Genomic DNA, 19,341 nt, shown 5'->3' on the forward strand with positions numbered 1-19,341 from the left:
TACAGAGTTAAATTCCAAAGTGTGTGTTTTTGTGTCCAGCACTGGATTAAACCCGGGGAGACTGCATGTTTCATCACACCCAACACACACTAATGATTGCCAGGTGAACAACTCATACACACATCATATAACAGTGCTAAGGCCCTCATTATAGGAGGAGATTGAGACAGAAAAGAGGGAAAGAGATGAGGAAAAGAAGGAAGGGTGGTTTGAACAGGTGGAAGGTGGGAGGATCAAGAGATGCAGGGAGTGTGTTCAGGCAGAGGAAGAGAAAGAAGGATGAAGAGCGAAATGAGGCAGACGGACAGTGACACAGAAGAGGTAGAACATATTTGTCCCTCAGCCCCTTTTCTTACTTTCTCTGGTTCCTCTCTCCTCTCCATTTTCAGTCCTCTCACATGTCCCTATTAACATTCATGATGCACTCAAGATGCTCATGAATATTGGATTCTCACATACATCCCCTGACCTCACACACTGCAGCAGATTGCATAACTAGCCCCTCTCCTCTTTACAGACACATAAACACAAACAAATACGCACTAATTAAACATCTCAATTAGGTCCAAATTAGAGGACGACCACAGAAGAAAAGCCACAACCTCCATTAACATCTCCTACACTGAAAACCAGATCTGGTTAACCAGCGTCTCAAAATATTCCAGTCTGATGGGAAGTGTTGGGAATGATGGGAACATCCAGTAAGGGTTGGGATGCTAGAATGATGGTCTAGTCTTGGTTAGCAGTCACAGACTTATAAAAGAAGTGGACGTAACCACCTTGACGTCACTGTTTGGTTTGTGGACTACCACGTTGACACCTCAAGTTTGTCATTTTGGCATTGGACGTTTTCATTTATAACATGCTTTTTTTGTGTAATTGACTCTAAATGGGATTATAATTTACAAAACAAAAATCAGCGATTGAGACCATGAACTTTAGGTAAACAATCATGCAGAGTAGTATGGTCATTTGCTTATAGACTTGTATACATTCAGGCTTCTTTTTGCAACAACACCTTAATTATTATTTTTGTTCAGGTTTAATGCATTTCTGAGTAAGCCTCACTTTTAAGAGCCGTGTGCCACTTGTCAGCTCGTCGAATAGTATGCACATCAGTGTTTGACAAACAATATGCAGAGGGAACTCTCAATTTCGAAAAGGTGATCATCCATAACTTTCAGATGATAAAGATTTGACACCAACAAAAGATATTCTGTCAACCGTCATCTACAGTATTAGACAAGGAAAATCCTCACAATGCTGTCATTTCTGTCATTCCAATAGTTGATTAAATGACTTTTTGTTATATTATAGTCATACAATCTGTTCCCACAACTGATTTTCGCACAGTGAAAACAGCCGTAACAGAGATTATATAGATAATGATATTGAGATTCACTGTGATCCCGACAAAGTTACATGTCTCTGCAACTGATGTTATGGGAACCAATGGGCTAAAATATGTGAAGCAACAGTGTGGTTTTCTAACATACTGGATGTGGCTGATCATTGTGAAATTAAATATAATTGAGGTGAGGAAACTTGTGCTTGACAACTATACAAATCCAACCCATCAATTTTCAGTTTTGAGTACTTGGGTTTGGCGCTATTGTTCTGGATGTAAAGTTGTGTCATGTAAGTGATGTTGGTGGATCTGTGGTTATACAACCAAACATGTGTCATTTGTTGTGTGACAATGAAAATAAAATAACAAGCAAGACAACAGAAAAGAACAAGTTAAGGTGCCAATATAAATATGTCTCTGTGACAGCACTGTCTGTCCTGCAACTCATTTTTAATCCTACAAAAACACACACATAAAACATTAATGCTCAGTGTTCCTATTGTGTTTGAGCATGTGTGTGTCAGCTTTTCTCAGGGCCAAAATTAAAAGAATGTGCAGTTTGAGGGTTATTTAGGATGAAAAGGTGAGAGATGAAGAGAACTGAGAGGGAGATTCGGGGAAGCATGATAACATAAGAAAGAGCAATAAAATAGTCTTATAAAGTTAAATCTGTCATATTTCTTCCTTAGATGGACCAACAAAGAGACACATACAGAAGACAAAATGGAAAACAAGTATGAAAGTAGATGCCTGTTTAGTACAACGTTGGGGAAAATGTAAGTTGAGTCAGTTGTTTCCCGTGTCTTGCATTTATACACACACACAAACAAGCTTTTTGAATCACACGCTAAGCACACGTAACCCAGGTCTATTTTGGTGAGTGTTTATTCTGGTGCGACAGACCAGATTCCATGCAACACAGGAATGAAATCAGGGCAACTTGCTCTTTTCTCACTTCATATAGCTTCTCCATTTCCCTGCTTCTTCTTGAGTCTACTCTCTGTTTCTCTTACATGTAACAGATAACATGATAAAATAGAAATGTCTACAATCCTGATCATGTACGGGACATAGTGTCAATCTGTAAAAAGGCGGTGACGTGCATTGTAAAATGCTTTGCATGTTTTCCGTGATGTTATGTAACCCTGTAAACCCGTTCCTGCGGAGCAAGTGGACCCTGCTGGAGAATAACAAGGTTTATCTGCTGACATGGCGTTTTTCTTGTTGATGTCAACCGACTGATGTATCAGTTTAGCCTAAAAGTAGTCCCACAATAACACAACACCGCAGAAGACGTTAAATAATAGGGAACTAGAGAGTTGTTATAAATTCTTAAGCCCTGGAGCTCTCCAACCCATACATCTGAGGGTCTTATAATACAGACCCAACTCTAGAAATACATGTTTGCATCTGACTCAACTCAATATGTGGAAGAGGACATTGAGTGACTGATCCGTTAACATTTCAGAAACGTTTTTTTGTTTGCTTTCAGTCAACTAAGAAATCAGTCAATCATCAGAACATATATTTTAATAGTTGTTTTGAGCGATAATGTACATGAACACTAAACAAACATATTGCAAAACATTCCTAGCACTGACCCATATAGAGCTGGATATGCATTATCAACCTGAAGATCTTAGGATCAAGTTCACACTGCTGCGGCCTATGGATGTTTTGTGTGCACTTCTGACACGCACAACCACTGACATGTAGTAGTGCTACATGTGTGAAAGGTAAACTCCAGATAAGGTTCACACCTGATGCTCTGGATATTGTCCGAGTTCACATGAGAAAACGGTTAAGAGAAGCTGCTTTTATTCGCTCATGATTGAGTTTTTACTCTCAAAATCGATCATTAGCTTTGATTCTGGCATTGTGTGTGTGTAGAAGAAAATACACACACACACAGCACAGAAGAAACGTTCCTGGACAACCACAAAGAAACATGTAAACACACAGGAAGCTAACAACAATGCTAGCACAGAAACCCTTCCAACATTCCCATGGTGGTGGTGATATTCCCATGATGAATAACAATATTCCCAGCTTTGGGAGGCAGATGGCAAGGATAAGTAGTACAGAGAGAGAGACAGAGAGAGGGGGGGACTGGATGTGTGCATTATGGTGCAGTGCTGCTGCAGTGCAGAGGGTACAGGGGGGGGGGGGCACATGTGTATCAACGTGCACTAGCGTCAATGACAAATCCCTAACTCCATTAACACAGGGCTTATTTTTCTATACTGGCTGGTATGATAATGACGCAATATACCTGCTGTTCACATACGTGCACACTCTCTCACACACACACCTGTGTACATCAACACATTTCTGAGTACCACTCACTGACGGCTCTAAATGAATCTCTACCTCACCTAAACCTCTCAGCTGCCTCCGTTCGAAATAGAAGTAAAATGTCTTCGCTCACTTTGGCCACCACGGCTAATAACATGGCAAACAGCACAATTGCATTCATTGTTTATTTGTTTTAATAAAAATCCCTGAAGGCAGTTCATGTCAAACAGTCACTATACAGACAGGTTGAGTAATGAGTCAGCGTCAGCCATTAATACTGTAGGGGCTTTGAGGATAGTATGTAAACAAACAGCATACTTTCGCAAATGTATCCAGTTAATCTGGTCTGCACCCTTCTTTATGAGACTAGCACAGTAAATTCCGAATTATCTGGTAAAAGAAACGAGAAACAAATACAAGAACAGATGGGAGTTTTTTTCCGGTTTTTTCCTATATCAGTATGTCATTTTATATCTAAAAAAATGTGGCTCTAGTGAATTTACACTAAACTGCTAAACCCAATCAAGTCAATTGGCAGGCAAGTTACTTTCACTTCCTATTATTGAGACCATAACAACAAACAGCTGTGTGGAAAAACAAAACCGTCATGTCAGCCTCCTGTATATCTGGTAGTTTTTCAGTTACAATATCTTCAAATAATTTGCAAAATGGAGACCAACACTGGCCTATTTAATTAAATGCCAATCCAAAACCTAACTTTAAGTAATGAGTTACCTAGAAAGGAGTTACTTAGTGTGTTTCTCTTGTTTAACTTTGGTGTGCTTATGTCACTCATAGCCTTCTGAGAATCAAGGGACCAGAAATGTGCCTTGGGTCTATTTTTGTGGTGCTACCAAGGTGCAAACTCTTTGTCTAAGAAAATTAAGCCAATACAAAAGTGCCTTAACATGCACATTGAGGGCTGCAAATACAGATAGGCCTATTGTATGAGAAACAATTGTATGCCTATTGTCTATGAGAAAATGATCCTTAGTTTGCATTTTTGTTTTTATGGTCTCTTCTTTAACAAAGCACAGTGTTCATTCTGTGGAACAAAAATAGCAAGTAAGGCAGTGTATTCTTTAAGACGGGCTACCTTGGGATTGATAAGTGTTGTCCAGTTTGATTGCTATCTTTTTTAGTTTATAAAAGTGTAACAATTTGGTCAAAGCAGGGTTGAAAAAATATGCTGGCCTAACACTAGCCTAACACCTAACACTCGCAACAGTTAAAGGGAAGATGTGAGATGAGGACAGTGTGTTCTGTGTGTTGTGTCATGTCAGCTAGCTTTGCATCCAGCAATAGCCCAGTCATCCTAGTGTTTATTTTTAACCCTGGCTGATAGGTTAGCTAGTTAGCTAGTTAGCACTCAAAGCCCCCCAGGTTGAAGGTGACCAGACTAATACAAAAAAAAAAGATATTAGTTCGGTCTGTGACACACACACACACACACACACCACACACACACACACACACACACACACACACACACACAACACACACACACACACACAACACACACACACACACACACACACACACACACACACACACACACACACACACACACACACACACACACACACACACACACACACACACACACACACACACACACACTGCTGATCTGAGCCCGTCTAGACAGTTGATGTCAATGTAGCATCAAATATCTCATAAATGTAGCATCTTTTTTATGTAATTATGCTAACCCAGAATATGTGTGTACTTTTTTCACAGCTAGCATGCTAACAGATAATGCTAACAAACTCCTGATGTAGAAATGTTGTGTTAACTCCAGCAGATCTGAGTATTTTCATGCTAGATTCAGTGAGGTTTTGACAAGCTGCTGACAGCAGCCTTGGCCTACTTCTACACCGGAGTCACGTTACTGGCTGCATGTCACCCTCACCACATAACCACAGACCCACAGACACACACACACACACACACACACACACACACACACACACACACACACACACACACACACACACACACACACACACACACACCACACACACACACACACACACACACACACACACACACACACACACACACACACACACACACACACACACACACACACACACACACACACACACACACACACACACACACACACACACACACACACACACACACACACACACACACACACACACACACACACACACACACACACACACACACACACACACACACACACACACAACTCACCCACCTCCAACCTCATCTTTGCCCCCTCTGACTACGGTACTCCCTACCCAACATCACATTACTGCACCCTGTCTCTCTGACCCAGGGGGCCTGCTCCGTTTTAGAGGGACTGTGTATATGTGTGTGAGTTTACTGTGTCCAAAAGTCTCAACAAAAATGCAGCTTCACCCTGCAAACATCGCCTATGAGCTGCACACAGCTCCTTGTTGAACAATTGGCAACATGTCAGTGGATGAGTGCCAGTGGGATGTATGCCATAATTCTATAGGGCATGACATCTATTATACATGTTTTATCAAGCCTCACATGGTGTCAATAGTGTGATCAAACATAAATGAGATCAAACTTAAATAACTATTGTACAAATGAGAATCATTTTATGTGTAGATATGCAACATCACAAATGTCAACTGATCAAAATATCACCCATTCACTGTAGTGTATGGTACACTATAAACATTTGACAACCATCGGCAAATGTTTTGTGTGTGTGTGTGTGTGTGTGTGTGTGTGTGTGTGTGTGTGTGTGTGTGTGTGTGTGTGTGTGTGTGTGTGTGTGTGTGTGGACCAACTATCTAGTAGTTGTTTTGTTTTTGTCAACAACAACAAAACAACAATCCAAGAGAAGTTCCTATATTGTCAAAATGTAAAAGACTCCATACTCCACCTTTCAGAAGACAATAACATCTACACAATGTCACTTGTCATTATGCCATGTCGGTTTTATAATGCTGATACTATATACCAATTTTCAAAAAGGGCCCACGTTAACTTTGACAAAGCAAAAGAAGAGTGAGAGATACGCGTGGTTAGAAATGAAAGTAACCAAAGACACTTTATCATTGGTGGCATCCAGTCTGATTTCTGGTAATTTCATTGGAAAGCGGGACATCAGTTTGTCCTGGGCCAGGGAGAGTCAGTGAAGATGGGAACAGTGATTGGACAAAACCCAAAGAGATGCCTTAAGAGGGAAGTTTCATCATTTGATTTAAGACTGACGTTTCTACCACAGGATAAGGTGACTTTGGAAAACTTTGATGAGTGAAAAATCGTCTCAAAGTGCAGACATCTCAAAACAGCACTGGTGGGATATTAAAATTAACCACAGGCTAATCGTTCAAAAGTGTGGGAAGGGCACATTTATACAAGATGTTCACGCTTTCTGAGCTCTTCTGATCTCATCTGACCTAACCAATGCTTTTGGAAAAATGTTAGATCTAATGACAAGGTTTGTATGCGCTCTGCCACCCAACCGGCTGCTAGCGCAAATCTCTGAATAGCAGGTAAAATGCATGTGGTGACCTTGAGCAACACAGTCAAATGTCCCGCTCTTTCAGAAGTAGGTATTAATACTTGCATTATGTTTTAAAGTTCAATTCAGATTTTTCCCGTGTAAATGCATTCCTATTCCAGTTATCATAAAGTTAAACCGCAACCTTTTTTAAGCAATTTTTGGGGACTCCCTCATTCTTGACCTTGAAAACTTGTGCTGAAGAGCTCCTTAATATGCATTTCTGGGGGAAAAAGTCACCTGCTATTACAAAGAAATAAAGCCATTCTGAAATTGTTGACATCCTGCACATCTTTTCACATACAGTACACAGCATAAAAAAGATTTCATAACACATGGACAAACAAACTACTGCTTTGCATTAGTGGAGCTCAAGCCAATCGGGGAAACAAGTTAGACAGGAGGAAAAAGAAGAGTTAAGTTAGACTAAAAAGAGTGGAGGAGAGCTGACAGGAGAGCAAACCAACAAAGTGGAAAGTCTCTATTCTTAGAAGACGCTTTGTGTTGTTGACAGACAATCTCTTTGGCTACCGAGAGCATCGGGGTGTGTGTCTGGGTTTGTGTCCTCTATCTCAAAGCCAGGGCTAAATACAGTACAGCCATCTGATATTGACGTTAATAACCGTCCTTCACCACTAGAAAACCAAGCATACGGGAAGTGTTGCTGACAATCTCCACACAAACAAACCCAACCAGTGAGGATTCCCAACCACACGCACATATTTATTTGACAACCGCTACATCCAACTGTAACACCTACTTTTCTGTTTTTCTTAGACATCAAAGTTAGTCCGCTGTTTATTAAGGGAGTTTAGAGAAGATAACTTTCCAAAGCTAAGAGTTATAAATTGTGGCAGCAACCTGTTGTCTTTTACCCTCAGCTTTCGAATTATGTGTCTCATTACAGCCGCAAGTAAAGCTGCGACAAGTGCATATGTGTGTGTGTGTGTGTGTGTGTGTGTGTGTGTGTGTGTGTGTGTGTGTGTGTGTGTGTGTGTGTGTGTGTGTGTGTGTGTGTGTGTGTGTGTGTGTGTGTGTGTGTGTGTGTCTGGTAGAGATAAGGAGGACTGTTGATGGCATTGATGTATGTAAGACGACAAACACAAAAAGACACTTGCTCTCTGATCAGACTTGGGTAAACAAACTCGCTCAATCTTTTCTCTCCCTCTCTCAATCTCAGGTTTGAGTACAACAACTTCACACCGGTAGGAAGTGGGTCATTTACACACAGGATCAGGTGTATCACACACACGGCTGATATAGCCTTGTATCTTGAACTTCAGGATATTAGGCTATATCAGCTGTGTGTGTGTTTGTTTCTTGTTTCTTTCTCTCCCTGATGGCTTCCACAGGATTGTAGCTGATTGTGGCTTTTCCCTCTCTGTCTGTGTCTGTGTCTTCTCTTGTTCCGATTAACCCAGCCAAATATTTTTTCTTGTTTTGTATCTATATCTACGCCGGGATCCGGAGTCGAGGCTGATCCTCTTGCTGTAGTCCTGTGTCTTGGATCCTCTATCCTGAGTTCTGGATTAAGTCGTGGACTTCGGGTCGTGGCTGAACCTGTCTCTGCGGTCCTGCCTTGGGTCTCGTCATGCTGCTTCCCTGATGGCTTCCACAGGATTGTAGCTGACATCCTTGTGGATTCATCTTCTTATTACAGACACATGCATTTCCTAACATTCGGTCTATATGCTGTAAAATGTATTATCTCTTCGATTTACACACGGCATCTATTGCACGTCTGTCCGTCCTGGGAGAGGGATCCCTCCTCTGTTGCTCTCCCTGAGGTTTCTCCCATTTTTCCCTTAAACTGTGGGTTTTCTCTGGAAGTTTTTCCTTGTACGATGTGAGGGTCTAAGGATAGAGGGTGTCGTTTTTCTCATACTGATATTCTGAACAATCTGTGCTGTTGTATTTGCTGTAAAGTGTCTCTACTGTAGGTTATTTTTATTATATGTACAGCACTTTGGCTCGACCAAAAATTGTTTATAAATGTGCTATATAAATAAAACTTGATTTGATTTGTTTGTACAGAGAAAAGAAAAGATTGTAAGACACCATAAAAAAGTGACAATGTGAGGTGGAGAGTATGAAAAAGAATTGCCTGACTCAGCTTTTCTGCAGCACAATCAATCAATCAATGTTTATTTATATAGCCCAATATCACAAATGTTACATTTGTCTCAGTGGACTTTACAGTTTGTACAAAATATCAGTATGACAATACGACACCCTCAACATGACATAATCCAGCGAGGAGCAGTATTAGCCTATCAAATGTATGAAATAGTATATTACTATCAATCTTTGTTTGCTTTGGAGAATGTTGTACACTTTACTGAACAGTCCTGCCAGTAGAGAATACGAGAAAACTCAAACCAGGGACGTGCAGGTTGCATGATAAGCGTATACTTTCTTTACAGCAGGATACCTTCTTAAAAATCTGCCGTGTCAGCTGAGGCCCTCAAGCGTTACTGTATGGCGTGGAAACTATTGAACAAACACATCTGGAGTCACATTGAGTAAACTTATGTTAGTATTCAACATGCCAAAGTCAATTTGGAATATGTGATGCGTTTTGTTTGTTGAGTCACATTAAAAACATTTCAAACTACAGTTCTCGCAAACATTTTTTACATTTTTGTTGCAAACGTCAATCAGGTCATAATAGGAAGGGTGTGTTTGGACATGTCTCCAAGAGACAAGGAAGTATCTATGTTAGAAAGGTGTGAGCATTACATACTGGAAATTGGAAATTATAGATAGACATGCACCCCTGCGAGTGAAGGGACGAGACAATCCTTGGTTTTCTGCTGAATTATCTATTCTCCTACATGAGAGAAACAAGGCCTGGGCAAAGGCTAGGAATTCAGGCTCAGAGGTAGAATGGCTGCGTTTTAGGCAGCTAAGAAATAGCTTCACTTCACATGTCAAAAGTGCTAAATCTAAGTATTATCTGTCAGTTACCACAAAGAACCTGAACAACCCTAGAAAATTCTGGAAAGCCATAAAATCGATATCCACCGGTGATATCCGTAATAAGCTACCTCCGTGCCTTACCACAGTATCTGGCACTATATCGGATAGGGCCACCATACTAAATTGTTTTAATGAGCATTTTGTGTCCTTTGGCTCTCTGTTTGATTCTGTCACTAACTCTGCTTCTATGAACACCACAGTCGGTGACTCAGAACAATGTGGTCTGGAAAACCCTTTCAGTTTTACTCCTTTTACTGTTGATGTTGTTCGTGAAGTCTTAACCAAGCTAGATCCTAAAAAGCCGGCTGGTCCGGACAACGTAGAACCTTTCTTTTTAAAGATAGCTGCAGATTTTATTGCTCCACCTCTTACTACTCTTTTTAACCTCTCTCTCAGCACGAACAAATTCCCAAAAGTATGGAAGTCAGCTTATGTCCTGCCACTACTAAAAGGAGGGGAAGCCACCTTATTAAACAATTATAGACCCATCTCTAAATTGTCAGTTCTGGCCAAGGTTCTTGAACGCCTAGTGAGTGAACAAGTAAAGGTGTTTTTATGTAACAATGACATCCTGTCTAAACATCAGTCAGGCTTCAGAAAGCAACATAGCACCATCACTGCCACAATGAAAGTGGTAAATGATATTACGAGTATTTTATATAATAAGAAGAGTTGTGCAGCTCTATTTGTTGACCTATCCAAAGCTTTTGATACTGTCGATCATCGCATTTTGAAGCAAAGGCTGGTCAGTATAGGCATGTCCAGCCATGCAGTAGGGTGGTTTGTAAACTACCTCTCTGAAAGGTCCCAATGTGTTCAGTTTGATGGGCTGTCTTCTGAGTGGTTAAAAATCACTAATGGTGTACCACAAGGTTCAGTTTTAGGTCCGCTATTATTCTCTATCTATATTAATAGTTTAGGTGAAAATGTCGAAGGAGCAACCTTACATTTTTATGCGGACGATACCGTTATGTACTGTGCAGGTCCCTCGATTAACGAGGCTGTTGTTAAATTACAGGCTGTTTTTAACATTATTCAGGCTCAGCTCTCTGAGCTTAAGCTTCTTTTAAATGTGGATAAAACCAAGGTAATGCTCTTTTCGAAAGGTACTTTTTCATTTACAAAGCCATGTTGGATAAACTACCATCTTATATCTGCTCCCTGATCTCTCTGCGAACTGAAAGTACTTATTGCCTGAGATCGCATGCTGTGGTTTTATTAAATGTGCCAAGTGCTAGGACTGTCTTAGGGAAGAAAGCTTTGAGATGTGCAGCTCCACTAATATGGAACAGTCTGCAAAAAGAATGGAAAATTACCAAGCTAGTACCACTACATGTTTTTAAAGCTCGGTTGGATGCTACAAAATCAGATGCTGTTGGTACCTGTACATGTGGTTAAATATGTAAATTGTAATCCCTGTACATTTTGCTGTATGATGTCCTTTTGTTGTTCTGTTGTTTATGTTTTTATGTCTTCTTGTGGAACCTACTGCTGCAGGTCTCCCTTGAAAAAGAGATCATTGATCTCAATGGGATTTTACCTGGATAAATAAAGGTTTTGAATTGAATTGAACTGGGATGAAAACAGTAAACATAATCAGACATTATTTACATGTTGTTTAGGGAAATAAAATCCAGTTCTGAATGCAAAGTCTCAAATATTTGTATATGGGCAAAAAAAACAGCTTTTCTCTGAGAGTGTCATGCATACTTGTATGTGTGCTCTGTTTGCACAACACCTGTGCTAATGTATGTTTAAGTTCATGTGTGTTCATGTGACTGTTTTCTCGTGACCAGATGTGTCTGGCTACATTGCGTTGTTGGTTTTAAAATGATGCCGACTCAGCGCCATTCAATAGTCAGCAAACATCTCACCGAGAGGAAGTCGGCTGCTTTCACTTCAGCTGAGCCTACCAGTCTCAGGCGTGCAACCTGAACTCAGATTGCATCACAGCATGTCGTAAGGAAGAGGCTGACATAGAGTGGCGGATTTTTAAGGAAGAACAGTATGAATGTGTTTGTGTGTGCAAATCCTCTCAGATCAATCGAAACCAAGAATGCAATTGCATCACCACATTCTGCACTCCGGCTGTGGGTTTTCAGCAGAATAGAAACAAAACAAAAGTAGAGCAAAAACATATGCTGGCCATTTAGATCTCTCTTTGGGACCAGTGTTTGTGCAGATTTACTCAAACAAACACAAAAATAATGACACATGGCTTTTAAAGTGCTGTGTTTGGAGTGAAATAAAGAAAGGGGTGCATGCAAGACTCACCAAAAGGCCTTAAAAGCTTCATTAATGTCGGTGAGACGTTTTGGTCCAGGCTGCAATTGTAATCCTTGCTGTCGTACCTTAACACACAAACACAAAGAGGTAAGACCCAGCAAATCCACACTAAAACACAGTAAGTCAAGTTCTACTGTACATAAGATAAATAGAGCAAATACACTCTCTCATGCACACAAGCATAACAATAAATCAGTAGCTGTCAATAAACCAGAATCCCCACAAAACAGCTTAAGTAAAACTGTCCCTATCATTGCTCTGCCTACGAGAAATGTGAAGGAGCTGCAGCTGTCCAAGACAGATATATTTAAATGTAATTGTACTCTGGATCACAGAAATGTAGGTAAAACCCTATAAACATATCTGATAGTATCAAATGGATGTGCATCTCCCCTTAGGAAAATAAACATGGCTTTTAAATGTTATCTTAGAGCAAAAAGGCAGAAGAACTCTGTTGTGGATCTAACACTGCCACTGAAATCACTGCAACAACAGATTATTACATTATCGTTATTTTATGTATACATCAATTAACCTCTTGCTTACAATAAAAGGTGACAGGTGTTTCCTGAAACTTCATACAACACAAAAGTGATTCCATTTGCAATCACAAAACAAAGAATCTACTTTAATGATTAGTAGATTTGTTCAGTCTTATTTTCTCAACTAATCATTACAGCCCTAATTTGCTTTATAAATAAAACACCCAAAGCTGTTGACATATAAATGCACCAACAGCCACTGACAATAAAAACACCAATGGTTAGTTGATTAACAATACAGGAACTTCTCATATGGTCTTTATTGTTAAATGACAAGCCCAGAACCCAAACAAACTGGTATCTCTTTTGTTTTTATCACACACAGTCAAAGGTGTGCTCCTTCCTGGTTAATTTCAAAAGATGCAGTGAATTAAATTAACCTTAATCTACTGTCCAAACTGCAACCCCTGAGCCTTCTGTTTTTTCAACCTGCAAACACCATTTAGAAATGCCAATTATAAACACTTTATAATCCAAGCAACCTAATTATGCAACCTGACCTGTGCCTGCCTCTCTGAACCTCCAGCTCTCTTTTTGTTTTTAACACAGGCCTCACTACTGTAATGCCTCCTCCTCCTCCTCTCTCTGCAGCAGCAGCAACCTGAGATGCTGTGTATTCCGCCTGCCTGATTGTACCAACCTCGGCTACAAAATGTTTATTACCCGTCCCCTCGCGCCTGTTCTGACCGGACACCGAGCTCACCTCTCCGGGTAGTGTCAGCCGGTGGCTGCGTGTTAATGTCCGCTGAGCGTCTGGCTGTCGCTCGGCTCTGCGGCAGCTTTTGTTGCATAGGTTGCCCGCTACTATCCTGCAACTGACGCCAGAGCTTTAAATACGCCTTTAAAGGAATATCTGTCGGAAGGAGAGACGTAGCGATGGCTTCCGTCGACGACTCGGCTAATTTGCATAAAAGGGGCGAGGCTGCAGCGGTTGAGCGGACAGATTCAGAGACAGCTTCATCCCGCAGGCAATAAGACTGTAACAACTGAACTGCTGAAACAATTTCATAACATTCATCTGCTACTTAGTAATTATTTATCTATTATCTAATATGTCATTCCAATAACTTGTATATAGACTCGTATTGCACTATTACACTTTTTTTTCTCACCTTTTTAAAACTATTTTTCTTTTTGTATTACTTTTAATATAGTATATTTTAATATTGTTCTAATAATGTCTGCTTATCTGTATTATTGTGTTGTATTGTTGGAGAAGCCTGTGACCTAAGATTTTCAAAGACATAATTACTCTGTAGCTATGTTAGTTTGACAATAAAGAACCTTGAACCTTGACAGCCTGAGATTTTAAAGGTGAATACCATAACAAATATTCATTCACAGAAAGACTAAAAATACGTTTACCTACAGTTTTTAAGTAGCCTACGTTAATTGTTTTAGTATTTCCATTGTGAGCTACTTAGATATAATCTGCTATATCCCTAATTATTATTTTACTGGTTAAATCAAATAAATAAATGGATAAAATAAACCTTACCTGAAGGAAATTCTTTGTCAGAGATTGTTCACACATTACAAACACATGAAAGGTACAATGGCAAAACATATATAAAGTGTAAAAAATAGATTAAAAATAAAAGTTAGAGTAATTTAATATTTATTTTTAAGATAGATAGTATTACATTTCAGACGGATAGATATTCAAAGACACAAACAAACAACACAGGCGCAAGATAACGAGAATGGTGTGGCTGAATTAAGCCAGGCCATTTTCTTTCTTTTACTTTTTGTTTTGTTGGCATGTAGGCTACTACCTCACAGATGTGGGGTCTGACAGCCCCTATATGCTGCATATGCAAAAATAATAACACCTTCATTTTTTGTCCTGTTCAGAGATCTTTTTGAAAACACATAAATGTATAGAAATGGCAACCCTCGCTTTAGAATCTAGAAGAATAGAAGTTCAAATTGAGTTATTTAGTAATTGGTAGGGGTAATGTTGCAGAGAAAATGTTGTTAAAGGTGACCCAGGGCTAAACATAACTCAACATAAATATTGAGGTTTAATGAAGTCTTGATTTTACTGAATAATGGCTATTTATATAAATAAAACACTGCAACATATCCATGTCTATTTTTTCAGATAAAATCAACAAAGTCTCATGAATACAGTAAATCCCAATTATGGATTATTTTTATAGTTTTGTTTATTTAAGCCTTTGAATTAATCACTTCATTAAGATAAAATCAAGTCTTGGCCGGATTAACCCTCTCTGGGGAGCCCCATGGGGGGGGGGGGGGGGGGGGAGTAGAGGGACCTGCACTACAGTGAAAATGAACTGAAGAGAAAGTGCTACCAAAACAGATTGGTAGCTGCAATTTAGCAGCCGAGGCATGACTGGACCTGCATATTGAGAGATTAACAGCTGCTTATGGCTTTATGTAACACAACAATGTTCAGCATACACATAAACATAAAGATTTACATGAATAAAAATGCACATGCACTCATAGTATTTGAGGGACTGGAAGGAAGTTTTAATTTGGATTTTAAAACACCTTGACCGTTCTTAAAAGGGGGAACAGAGCTCATTTACAGAGTAACAGCCCTGCAAGGATTCAGTGTTTTGCCCAGTGACATCTGAGCAGTCTGTTCTAGCATTATGTGTGCTCTTCCTATCACTCTGCCGTGGTGAAGTACAACAGGAAGCATGAGTCTGAAATAAGCCAGGCAAGTTCAACTAACCAACATTTAACGGGTAATTGAATTGTTTGTCATTTTTCGAACAAAAATTATCAATATCTTGTTTGATTTTCTGCTCTTCTCTGTCATATGTCAATGAAATGTGAATACAATGGGGGTTTTGGATGGAAAAGATCTCCTTGACCTCTTTTATTACATAATCGCTGCAGCACCCCCTAGCGGCAACAAGCTGGAGGAGAGCTCTCCTCTCAGACTGAGAGGCTCAGGTGAGCTAAAGGACTCTTGAGTGTTTAGATAGTTAACTTTAGTCTAAGTTATCTCAGTGGGTCTCAAACGGTTTGGTCACAAATTATTCAAAAGATTATTTCCGCGGCACACCTTCATATGATCATTATAGTTATAAAAAAAACAAGAGAATAAAGGAAAAACAGTTATGAAATACTATATGGCAGTAAAACAAGAATACAGTTTGAAAGGGGAGAGATTTGTAAAATATCCATAAAGAAAAAGAACACCTGCTTACAGTTGTGTTGGGTATTGAGAGATGACGAAAAAAGTGCACCAGATTGATGCTTTTAACTTCAATATTTAAAAAAAATCTTCCCGGGAGAGGATCCCCCCGGACCCCCCTAGAGGAGGTGAGGTCCGCTCCCCACTCGTAAAAAATAGCACTTTACCCCTGCTTATATGCCGTGAGCTGATTATCGAGCCTTCATTGTAACAGTCGCGGGTGTACTGTGTGTTTGCGTGTGGGGAGTGCTTTTGTGCGTGCTCTATAGTGCCCGTAATAGTGTTCACTGGAGTCCAGCACCTCAGCACCTCAGCACCTCAGCACCTCAGCACCTCAGCACCTCAGCCCCTCAGCACCCCCACTCAAAATACCTTCCCGCGCCTCTGGATAAACATGTTGTTTATTACATTGGAATCACAGCCCAACAAAGTAACAATCAGTCTGGTGATACTGGTGTGTCAGAACAGGTGCGGTTATTACTCATGGACAATGTTGTTCCGAGAGACGTGTTGGCATCTCAGATCCAAACCTGTCACACACAGCTGGGTAGCTATACTGCCATCAATGTACAAACACTAGGGCTGCTCAATTAATCGTATTTTAATCGCGATTACAATTATGGCTTGCAACGATTACGAAAACAACGTAATCTAAATAAAACGATTTTTTATTATTATTATTATCTTTTAATACTTTTTTTTTGTTGGGTTTTTCAGTTGAATTATTAAAGTTCAGGGTAATCAACTGTTAAAAACATACTCTTCAAATAGTTTTTTCTCCAATAAATTGATGTTTTCAAAGTAAATGGATAATCGTTTGTAATAATCGTGATATTAATTATTGACCCAAATAATCGAGATTATGATTGTTGCCATAATCGAGCAGCCCTAACAAACACCCAACTAAAACACAAATTCTCAGATTTAAACGCATTTAAACCACCAAAGGGAGATTCTGAAATGATAATGTCATATTGTGCTCTGCATAACTTCATAAAAACGCAAAATGGGGAAGCATCATTTGAAAAAGGTATTTATCTCTCCTGTAGAGTTTTTTAAATCTGCAATTCCAGCCACAAGTTGTGATGTTAAACGATCAACCCTCAAATTCCCAAGACATGTCATTATGGCATGTGCCCCAGAAATTAAAATTAAATTAAAAAAAACTACTTCTGTTATATTGATAATCTGGGTTAAAGTCTTTGAAAGTGAACTTCGATGACCTCCTGTAGGGAAATCTTGCTCCAACCTTAACTTGTCATCTAACAGCACCATCTTCTGGTTGACTCTGGAAAGTGCAGGAAATGGGGATGGGGTTCAGTTTAACACAACAAAATTAAACTGGAGAATTGTGCACTGTGATGGGAACAATATGAACAGCTTTTCAGAAAACTTTGAGATTACTTTGTTGGATTGTAAATATCGGTATATACAGACCCAAGTTCTCATGATAAGCCGTGACCACATGTTACATTATACCTTTTCTAGTGTTTGTTCCCCCAGTTTTATAGAAAAACATTTCAACGTGGTCAACTTTTCCAGAGCAAAAGTCTTTAAAGTATCTTCCAGCTTAGTAAATAACCCAAAAGTGAGACTTCCTCTGGTTGTAATAAAGACAAACTGAACACTTGTTTTATAAAATGTGTATTTAACTTTGTTCACTGTGGATTAAATATAAGAAAATCTTGTTAACAGTTGTATACAGTTTCATATGAAGTCTTGTAAAAAGTCAGGTAAGACAATATTTATACATCAATGGTTGAGTTTGCAATGTCACATTGTTTAGTCTTATATTGACATTGCCAGTTATATACAGTAGTGTATAAATACATTAAGAGAAGTACACACACGTCAGTTTGCTATCTTGGCTCCAAAATGGTGGAATGAGCTCCCCATTGACAGCAGAAAGATTGCACATCTTCCGGCGCAGACTAAAAACTCATCTCTTTCGACTCCAATTCGAGCAATAAAAGTATTAACAAAGCACTTACAGTTGCAAGAAAAAGTATGTGAACCCTTTGGAATTACCTGGATTTCTGCATAAATTGGTCGTAAAATGTGTTCTGATCTTCATCTAAGTCACAGCAATAGACAAACACAGTCTGCTTAAACTATGTGAACCCCTAGGCTAAAGACTTCTTCAAGAGCTAATTGGAGTCAGGAGTCAGCCAACCTGGAGTCCAATCAATGAGACGAGATTGGAGGTGTTGGTTAAAGCTGCCCTGCCCTATAAAAAATACACACCAGTTTTGAATGAGCTATTCTTAAGAAGCATTGCCAGATGTGAACCATGCCTCGCACAAAAGAGCTCTCAGAAGACCTACGATTAAGAATTGTTGACTTGCATAAAGCTGGAAAGGGTTACAACAGTATCTCTAAAAGCCTTGATGTTCATCAGTCCACGGTAAGACAAATTGTCTATAAATGGAGAAAGTTCAGCACTGTTGCTACTCTCCCTAGGAGTGGCCGTCCTGTAAAGATGACTGCAAGAGCACAGCGCAGAATGCTCAATGAGGTGAAGAAGAATCCTAGAGTGTCAGCTAGAGACTTAAAGAAATCTCTGGCACATGCTAACATCTCTGTTGACGAATCTACGATACGTAAAACACTGAACAAGAATGGAGTTCATGGGAGGACACCACGGAGGAAGCCACTGCTGTCCAGAAAAAACATTGCTGCACGTTTGAAGCTTGCAAAAGAGCACCTGGATGTTCCACAGCACTACTGGCAACATATTCTGTGGACAGATGAAACCAAAGTTGAGTTGTTTGGAAGGAACACACAACGCTATGTGTGGAGAATCCAAAGGGTTCACATACTTTTTCTTGCAACTGTATATACTAATAAAGGACTGGCTTATCTAAAGCCAGTTGAGTAGCACTTGAAATGTTTTGGCTCTATGAAACCTGATGTACTTCTATGATTCTGTCTTCTTCAAGTTTGTATCTTCTTGGTCGAACGCACTTATTGTAAGTCGCTTTGGATAAAGTGTCAGCTAAATGCAATGTAATGTAAAAGTTAAACCCTTTAAATTAACTTCAGGTGATACTTACTTATATCATACATGTAAAAAAAGTTGATGACCAGGAACAAACCCAGATGTGTGCCAACTTCCTTACACTGATGTTTAAGAGTCCCAAAATATAAAGGAGAGAAAAAAAGGCTAGATGGATAGAAATAGTAAAAATAAGAAAACTTCAGTCTG

The 19,341-nt window shown here is 39.6% G+C and overlaps 1 protein-coding gene across 3 annotated transcripts in view; it reads right to left on the reverse strand.

The window, feature by feature from the left end:
• The window catches only part of LOC117542533 (solute carrier family 45 member 4), a 66,324-nt gene extending 52,518 nt beyond the window's left edge, over window positions 1-13,806 (reverse strand). The window contains exons 1-2 of one of the 3 annotated variants that reach the window (XM_034210250.1): window positions 13,665-13,806; window positions 12,408-12,484 (exon numbers count right to left, since the gene is read on the reverse strand). The gene's annotated coding sequence lies outside the window, so the exon portion shown is untranslated. Of the gene's footprint in view, window positions 1-12,407; window positions 12,485-13,601 lie in introns of all 3 variants that reach the window. The other 2 variants (XM_034210253.1, XM_034210252.1) reach the window with 2 other exon arrangements.
• Window positions 13,807-19,341: the final 5,535 nt, after the last annotated feature.

Source organism: Gymnodraco acuticeps, unplaced genomic scaffold (assembly GCF_902827175.1).
Source record: "Gymnodraco acuticeps unplaced genomic scaffold, fGymAcu1.1, whole genome shotgun sequence".
Classification (NCBI taxonomy): Eukaryota; Metazoa; Chordata; class Actinopteri; order Perciformes; family Bathydraconidae; genus Gymnodraco; species Gymnodraco acuticeps.